Below are 8,402 nucleotides of genomic sequence, written 5' to 3' on the forward strand. Positions count from 1 at the left end.
ATCCCAGATATGTATGACTTTCTTCCTTTTGCTGAACACAAATTATGATTTTTAGAAGAATATCTCAGCTCTGTTGGTCCTCACAGTGCAAGAATGGTGACCAGAACTCACCATGGTCCACAAAGCACATTAAGCCATCATAAAAGTGATACATAATAATCCAGAGAAAAATCCATGTATTCAGAAGCAATGTGGGAGAGAAACACTGTATTTTTCAGTGATACAAAAAAAAATGTTTTCTGGTCTGATTTAGTCACAGTATTTAAAAATGTCTGTGATGATCACGTATGTATGAATGTAAGAGCTGCTTTTTTGCTACCTCCTGAAGAAGGTTTTTGACGTATCTCACAGTGCAGCGCAATGAAAGTATATGGAATATTGGTCACAAACATGGCGGCGCAGTCATACATTGACATCACATGAAACAGGTTGATATGCACTCTGCCCGGGCAGGTTCACAAATCCTTGAGGCAAAGATTGCAAATACTGTCATGTGCGTGGAGTCACACAGCAGCAGTTAACTAGCCTCTTCAAATTGCTTTGATTTTTAAATTGTTTAAAATCAAAATTGTGGAAAAACATACTGGAATCATGTTTAATGGTGTAACAGTCACATAAATTACTCTTCTTTAGAATACAGCACAACAAATGCAACACAAAGAAGGTGTTTCGAGATGCATTTATAACAAACTCACAAAATACTTGAAAATCTGACCCTAACTCGTCCAGATAGCATGATGGTTTATCTGAACTTGTAGCACTCATCAGTCTGCAGACCTATATTTCGCACGTAGAATAACCGAATAGTGCTTTTGATATTCTAATAGTGCCGCCTCGAACGGTTAAATAAATGTCCACTATCCGTGCACATCCCTAGTATGGATTTAACCACCAGAGTTATGGAGTCATTTTATTTTGCCCTTATGTGGACTTTGGACATTCAAAGTAGAGGTCTTCACGGGTCCAAAAATTCATGCCCGAACACAAAGAGACCCGGAAATGTACTACCTGGAACCGGACCCGTCTATTATTTGAAAGCTTGGACCCATGCAGAACCGAGAAATGCCAGACCTGGACCGGACCCATCTATTAATTTAAATCTGGCCGGGAGACACAGAACCGATTGACACTGATTTCACAGCTGATTACTATTAACAAGTTAATTTAAAAGTTGTGAAAACAAAACTTTGTGTCTTACCAATGTAACGTTAGTAGCCTTCTCCTGTGCCTGGCTGTGATGCATATAATCCATCCTCCTTGCCAAGAAAGTTGGTAAAATACATCCAGTGTTCATGTGATTCCTCTTGCTGATTGAAACAGCATAGCTAATCTACTCATTATTTCAGCTTCAATAGTCCACTTGCTTTCACAATGACGGATGACAAACACAACTTGTTTAGAAACTTTGCAGTTTTATGTATCTCGCATAAGATAGTTTGGACTGTTTTGTAAGATTATATATTCAGAAGAATTCCACCAACATGATTTGAAATGAGAAAAAACCCAGCCTTTCAGTTTGGAATGTTTCCACGTCATAAAATACCGGCCTTCAACAAGAAACCCCACCCAGAGTAAACTAGACTTCTCTGTGTAAAGTTACCAGGACCATCAGATTTGCACAACTCTAAGATATTTCATCTTAATCTAGCCTTGCTAGATAATGCTGAAAATCACTTTGAACTGTGGTAACGTTTGTACCTGATAAATTAATGATTATAGCCTGATGTACCTCTTTAAAATGTGTAGCGATGTGTAATCAACTATAACTGATAAATATAATCTTTAATTCTGTATGATTTATGTAATTCTACTAAGAATGGTAACTATAAGTTTTAACTTGATAAAATGCAATGATGTGTAAAACCAATATGATTTTGTAACCAGATCTCTTACATCAAAGGATGATCGCTTTTGCACTGATGTTTCTGGCCAAACTGAGAATAGATATGAAGGATGGCCATAGAGAATTTACATGCCCACAGCAAGCATTATCTTACATAAAGACATTGGAGTGAGTAAGCTATTTGGTGATTTTCATGTTGCCGCCAAGTGGACCTGTCACACTGAAAACTTCACTGTCCTTGACTGACATTCCTTCGGGACAGCTTGTGGATGAATTTGCTTATGCCTCCTGTTGGCTGCAGTTGGTTTTGTGGAATATTTCTTGCAGAACACTGTATTGAGTTTGACTGCCCGAAGAACTGAACAGCCTGTTTTTTTTTTTTTGCGCTGTTCCGCTAGCGGCTGGAGCTTGTTTTGTGGAGGCACACGCCTTCGAGTGGGTATTTTATTCCCAGCAAATTTGTGTGATTTAGTAAGAGTTAATTTTGACCCTTTAATAAAAAGGTTTTCGAGCGATGTGGATAGGCGGGCTTCAATACATTTATCTATAACTGGGAAGGTTAATGTTATAAAAACTTGCAATTGTATTCCAAAATTCAACAACCTACTACAGTCTCTCCCCATTGAAGTTCCCCTCTTTTTATTTTAAACAATTTGATAGTATAGCTGGAATGGTAAATGTCCTCAGATGCATTTTAATAAGTTACACAGGCCAGTTGACAATGGTGGGTTAGGTCTCCCCAAGATTTTGTTTTAATATTTTGATTTTGGTCTCGGATATTTGGCACATTGGTTGCTTCCACTTTACTGAACAGGAGGTCCTTGCCTCTATCTTGCCATTGCAAAGTCTTTCTACCAAGCTGCTTGGTGAAGTAAAGACATATCCTATTACCTTACACATGCATTTAGTGTGGACAAAAGTTTCCCCCATGTTCAATTCTGACATTTACTTGAACATTGCCGCAAATATTTGTTTAAACCTTAAATTGTGCATTAACAAGTCCACTTTCTGATGGACAGAATGGATTGAGAAGGGTGTTACTACACTGTGCAGTGTGTATGAAAATGGAGCATTGAGATCCTTTGAAAATATTATACAGTGGTTTGAGGTTCCCAGATCTCAATTCTTCAGGTACTTACAGCTACGACATCTACGTTGTACCACCTTTGGGTGAAATACGCAGCCCCCTAAAGCGGCAGACACTGTTGAGATGGTGCTTGCTACTTTTGGAAAGGATCACGATGCTTCAGAGAACTATTCCTGGCTAATTCAGAGTCTAGGGGATGGGGTTTTAACATCTCTTAAGAAGTTATGGGAGAGAGACTTGAATTTATTACTGGAGGAATGAGGATGGATGATTAAAAATGTCCAATTTTGGTGTTAATATAACATAATGAGATATTTATAAGCTATTTTCAATAGGCCAGTCATTTCTGACTGGGAACACCAAATTAGTCAACACAATTTAAAGACAGCACAGGGGATAAACTATGAAGCTCTGTTGCGCAGCATTTTATTTGACCAAAAAGAAAATTGCTATTTTTTGTTGAAGATTAATAATATTTTATTTGTTTAAAGCTTTATGTTTTGATTTGATTAAACACTGTTTTAATGATAACATTTCATTAAAACATAAAACATGGAATCCAGAAAAATGTAAATGAAAAATGCAGAATTTGCAACTGAAAGACTTTATACAGTTTTTTTTCAAGTCCTTTTCTGTTTGACTTCATCAGTAATCTGAGGGTATTTATTTGTTTCCAAAATATCAATTTAGTATCAATGCCAAGGTACTAGGACTGGTATTGTAACAAAGTCAAAATTTTGTTATCGAAGCAACCCTACGATAGTCACTAAAAATAATGGCAGATTATGTCCCATTTTTGATCTGAGGTGCTTAAACCGGGCACTTGCGAAGTTTCCATTCAAAATGATTACTCAGAAGCTGAGTCGGTCTGATGTCAGATGTTTAGTTTGTTTTAATCAACCTAAAAGATGCTTAATTTCATGTGCAAATAGGCCCTCATCACAGGTCATTCAGGAGGGACTGCTTACCAGTTTAAAGTCCTGCCCTTCGGATTATAGTTGGCTCCTTGCATTCATGAAATGTGGCAGAGGCATTTGCGTTATGAATTACCTTGATGACTGGTTGCTCTTAGAGGAACAAGCTTGCAAACACAGAGGCCTGTGCCCGGTTGCATAAAGCACCTTAAGTTTTTCCGTTAAGTGTGGGACTTAAGGCGTGATTTCCCCTTAACTAAGGGAATGATTTAAGGGTGTTGCATATAATCCCTTAAACAGTTCTCTTAGGTAAGGGAAACCGTTAAGTGTTTCACGGCAGCGATCCAGGTTTGCCGTTATAAAAATCTATTGTTGCCATAGATACGCTACTATACACATTAACCTAGGAGCTTTAAAACAACGAATAGCCTACAATAGATAAAGAAATGGATAAGGAAAACAAAAAAAGAAAGCCAAATTGGACAGAGGATGATGAGAAGTGTATTCTTCTTGATGAATATGGGAAAAGCAATTTTAAGAAGCAATTGTAATCCCTTTATAACTGCTGGCAATAAAAATAAACAGTGGGAGGAAATAACCGAGAAAATTAACGCACGGAACTTTGGAGTAAAGAGGACTGTTTCAGAGGTAATTAAAAAATATGAAAATGTCTCTGTGGGGGCAAAAAAAGAAATAAGCCTTCATAAGAGGGAGTCCAACAAAACTGGTAAGAAAAAAAACGCTGTAACGATCTCCTCCAATGGATGACACTTGACGCAGTGGCTCAGAGGTGAGGTTCTTTATTATTAATAATCACAACGTGCACAGAGCACTTTTAAACAGCGAGCTTTATCACACACAAACACAGTAACTCTTATGTCACTCTCTCTCCCCATGGAGGCCCTCTGGCTGCCTTTTATGCCGCTCTCCCCGTGCTCACTGAAATTAGAGACAGGTGTTAGACATAATCTAGCTCAGGTGTAAGCGCCCTTACCGCTTTTATCTCCCGGACGGGTGCTTGACCACACCCCTGCTGCCACATACCCCCACCGCCCGACTCAGGCCGGGGCGCCATCCGGCCTGTCTACCACTCCCCATTTCTGGAGAGGAAGTCGGCGACAGCCATCTGCACCCCCGGTCTGTGGACCACCTTGAATTTAAAGGGCTGGAGGGCCAGATACCAACGGGTGAGCCGGGTGTTAGTATCTTTCATGCGATGGAGCCACTGCAGTGGGGCGTGATCCGAGCAGAGGGTGAAGGCCCGCCCCAGCAGGTAGTAACGGAGGGTGAAGACCGCCCACTTGATGGCCAAACACTCCTTTTCCACGGTGCTGTACTTAGTTTCCCTTAAGGAGAGCTTACGGCTAATGTACAGCACCGGCTCCTCCCCCTCCACCACCTGCGAGAGTATGGCCCCCAGCCCTCTGTCTGAAGCGTCCGTCTGCAAAATAAAAGGGAGAGAGAAGTCAGGTACATGAAGAAGCGGCCCCCCACAAAGTGTGGCTTTAATCTGCATAAACGCCTGTTGGCACTGCTCCGACCATTGGACCGGATCTGGAGCCCCCTTTTTAGTGAGGTCAGTCAGCGGGCTGGTGACGTCCGAATAATTAGGCACAAACCTCCTATAATAGCCAGCCAGCCCCAGGAACTGCCTCACCCCCTTTTTGGTCTTGGGTCTAGGGCAAGTCGCAATCGCCGCGGTTTTGTCAAGTTTTGGCCATGACCCAAGTGGAACCCCAGATACCGTACCTCCACACGCCCAATCGCGCACTTCTTAGGGTTTGCCGTGAGCCCCGCCCGCCGCAGCGATCTCAGGACGGCCCTCAGATGTTGCACGTGCTGCTGCCAATCATTGCTATAAATGATAATATCATCAAATAGGCAGCGGCGTACGCGGTGTGAGGTCTGAGTATCCTATCCATGAGTCGTTGAAACGTGGCTGTTGCTCCAAACAAACCAAAAGGAAGCATCACAAATTGGTGTAATCCAAACGGCGTAGTGAAGGCTGTTTTCTCACGGGACATTGGTGTCAAGGGGATCTGCCAATAACCCTTTGTTAAATCCAAGGTCGAATAAAATCGAGCAGTATCTAACCGATCGAGCAGTTCATCAACACGGGGCATTGGGTACGCATCAAATTTAGACACCGCGTTGACTTATCTGTAATCCACACAGAATCGAACATCACTCTTGGGAACAAGAACAACCGGGCTGGACCAATCACTGTGGGATTCCTCTATTATGCCCATATCAAGCATTGCATCTAATTCCTCCCGTACTATTTTCTTTTTATGTTTGGGTAAGCGATAGGGGCGGCAACGCACCACCACGCCCGGCTCGGTCTCGATGTGGTGCTGTATGATGTTTGTATGACCCGGTAGAGGGGGAAACACATCCGTAAATTCCTTTTGTAAATCGGAAACCTCTGTGAGTTGATGCGGTGAGAGGTGGTCTCCACAAGTAACCGGAGTGTTAAGATTGCAGTTTTTGTTTACCTCCGGTCCGAGCTCCGCCCTCTCCGGAACTACCATGGCCAACGTCACAGAGGCCGCCTCCTCCCTCCACAATTTCAGGAGGTTGAGGTGATATATTTGACGTGCGCCCCCTCTATCGGTACGCTTAACTTCATAATCGAGATCCCCTACTCGTCGTGTGACCTCAAAGGGCCCTTGCCACTTGGCGAGTAATTTAGAGCTCGATGTTGGGAGTAATACGAGTACCTTATCTCCCGGTGCAAATTCCCTTAGCCGAGCACCCCGTCATACAGCCGGCGTTGGCGTTCTTGAGCTTGGAGCAAATTCTCCTGTGTTAGTCGCCCCAGTGTGTGGAGTTTTGCTCTAAGATCGAGAACGAACTGAATTTCATTTTTACTATTAGAAGGTCCCTCCTCCCAAGCTTCGCGGATGACATCAAGGACCCCGCGTGGGCATCGCCCGTACAGCAGTTCAAATGAGGAGAACCCTGTGGAGGCTTGCGGGACCTCCCGTACTGCAAATAACAGGGGGTCTAGCCACTTATCCCAATTTCTAGCGTCATCGTGTACGAATTTACAAATCATGTTCTTGAGCGTTTTATTAAATCGTTCCACTAGGCTATCTGTCTGTGGATGGTAAACGCTAGTGCGAATCGATTTAATGCCCAAGAGCTCGTAAAGTTCGCGAAGTGTATGTGACATAAAAGTCGTGCCTTGATCGGTGAGGATTTCTTTCGGAATCCCCACCCGGGAGATTATCTTGAAAAGTGCCCCTGCAACACTACGTGTGGAGATGTTGCTCAGAGGCACTGCTTCCGGATATCGTGTCGCGTAATCCACTAGGACTAACATGAAGCGATGTCCGTGTGCTGACCGTTCTAATGGCCCGACGAGGTCCATCCCAATTCTTTCGAAGGGGACCTCGATCAATGGTAGAGGGTGCAATGGCGCTTTTGGGGTGGCCGGTGGGTTTACCAGCTGACATTCACGGCACGCCGCACACCACCTGCGGACGTCACCGGCAATGCCCGGCCAATAGAAACGGGCTATTAGACGGAGAAGTGTTTTCCGTTCCCCTAGGTGACCAGCCATAGGATTATAGTGAGCCGCCTGGAAAACCATTTCCCAGTGGCTCCGTGGAATAAATAATTGTGTCACTTCCTCTTTCGTTTGCGCGTCCTGCGTCACTCTATATAACCAATCTTTAATCATGGCAAAATATGGGTATGAAATGGCGATGCCCGGCCGAAGCTGTTGACCATCAATTACTCTCACTTGGTCAAGAGCATGTTTAAGGGTTTCGTCCCGCGACTGCTCTAGAGGGAAGTCCCCCTCAGGGAATTCCCTGAGAGGAGGGGTGGCCACCTCGCCCCTTCCCTCGTCATTCAGAGCAGCCGAGGACGGCCACGGCTCCGCCTCCCCTGCCAAAGCATCGCACACCGCACACCTCTTTATGCAGGACCCATCCGCACAAATACCCTCTAAAATATCTTCAAAATTCGGCCAATCAGTACCCAAGATTAGCGGATGAGTGAGGCGGGAACTAACCGCTGCCTCCACACTATGGTTTCTTCCCCTGAATTTAATCGCCAAAGTCACCATGGGATACTTGTGAACATCCCCATTCACACACCTCACCCTCACCAGTTTAGCTAAACCCAAAGCCCCAGGTTGAACCAAGCGTTGGTGGATGGTGGTCTGATTGCAGCCAGTATCCAGCAAAGCTTGGTAAATACCCCCCCGATCCTTACCGGAATCCGGTATGCTCCAGCCCGATTGGGGGCAGCCTGCGGGACGTCGGAGACCTGCACCACCGTCCCCACCTCCATCAGCGGACACTGATCCCGGAAGTGGTCCGGGTCTCCGCACCTCCAACAGGCCGGCCCAGACATTACGGCCGCACTTGTGCTGGCGGGCGCCCCCACCTGAGGAGGAGAACGGCTGAATGAAGGGGAAGGGGAGGGTACATTCTCCCAAGGCCGGGAAGCTGGTCTCTGGTACACTCCAGGCACGGGCCCTGGGGAGAGAACAGAGCGAAAGGACATAGGGGAGGGGGAGAAGGCAGGGGCAGACACAGGGGAGAGA

General features: G+C 44.7%; 1 protein-coding gene across 1 annotated transcript in view; it reads right to left on the reverse strand.

The window, feature by feature from the left end:
- Window positions 1–8,402, reverse strand: part of LOC127645739 (zinc finger protein 721-like) — a 402,751-nt gene that overhangs the window by 136,871 nt on the left and 257,478 nt on the right. The window lies entirely within an intron of this gene.

This window comes from Xyrauchen texanus, chromosome 6 (genome assembly GCF_025860055.1).
Source record: "Xyrauchen texanus isolate HMW12.3.18 chromosome 6, RBS_HiC_50CHRs, whole genome shotgun sequence".
Classification (NCBI taxonomy): Eukaryota; Metazoa; Chordata; class Actinopteri; order Cypriniformes; family Catostomidae; genus Xyrauchen; species Xyrauchen texanus.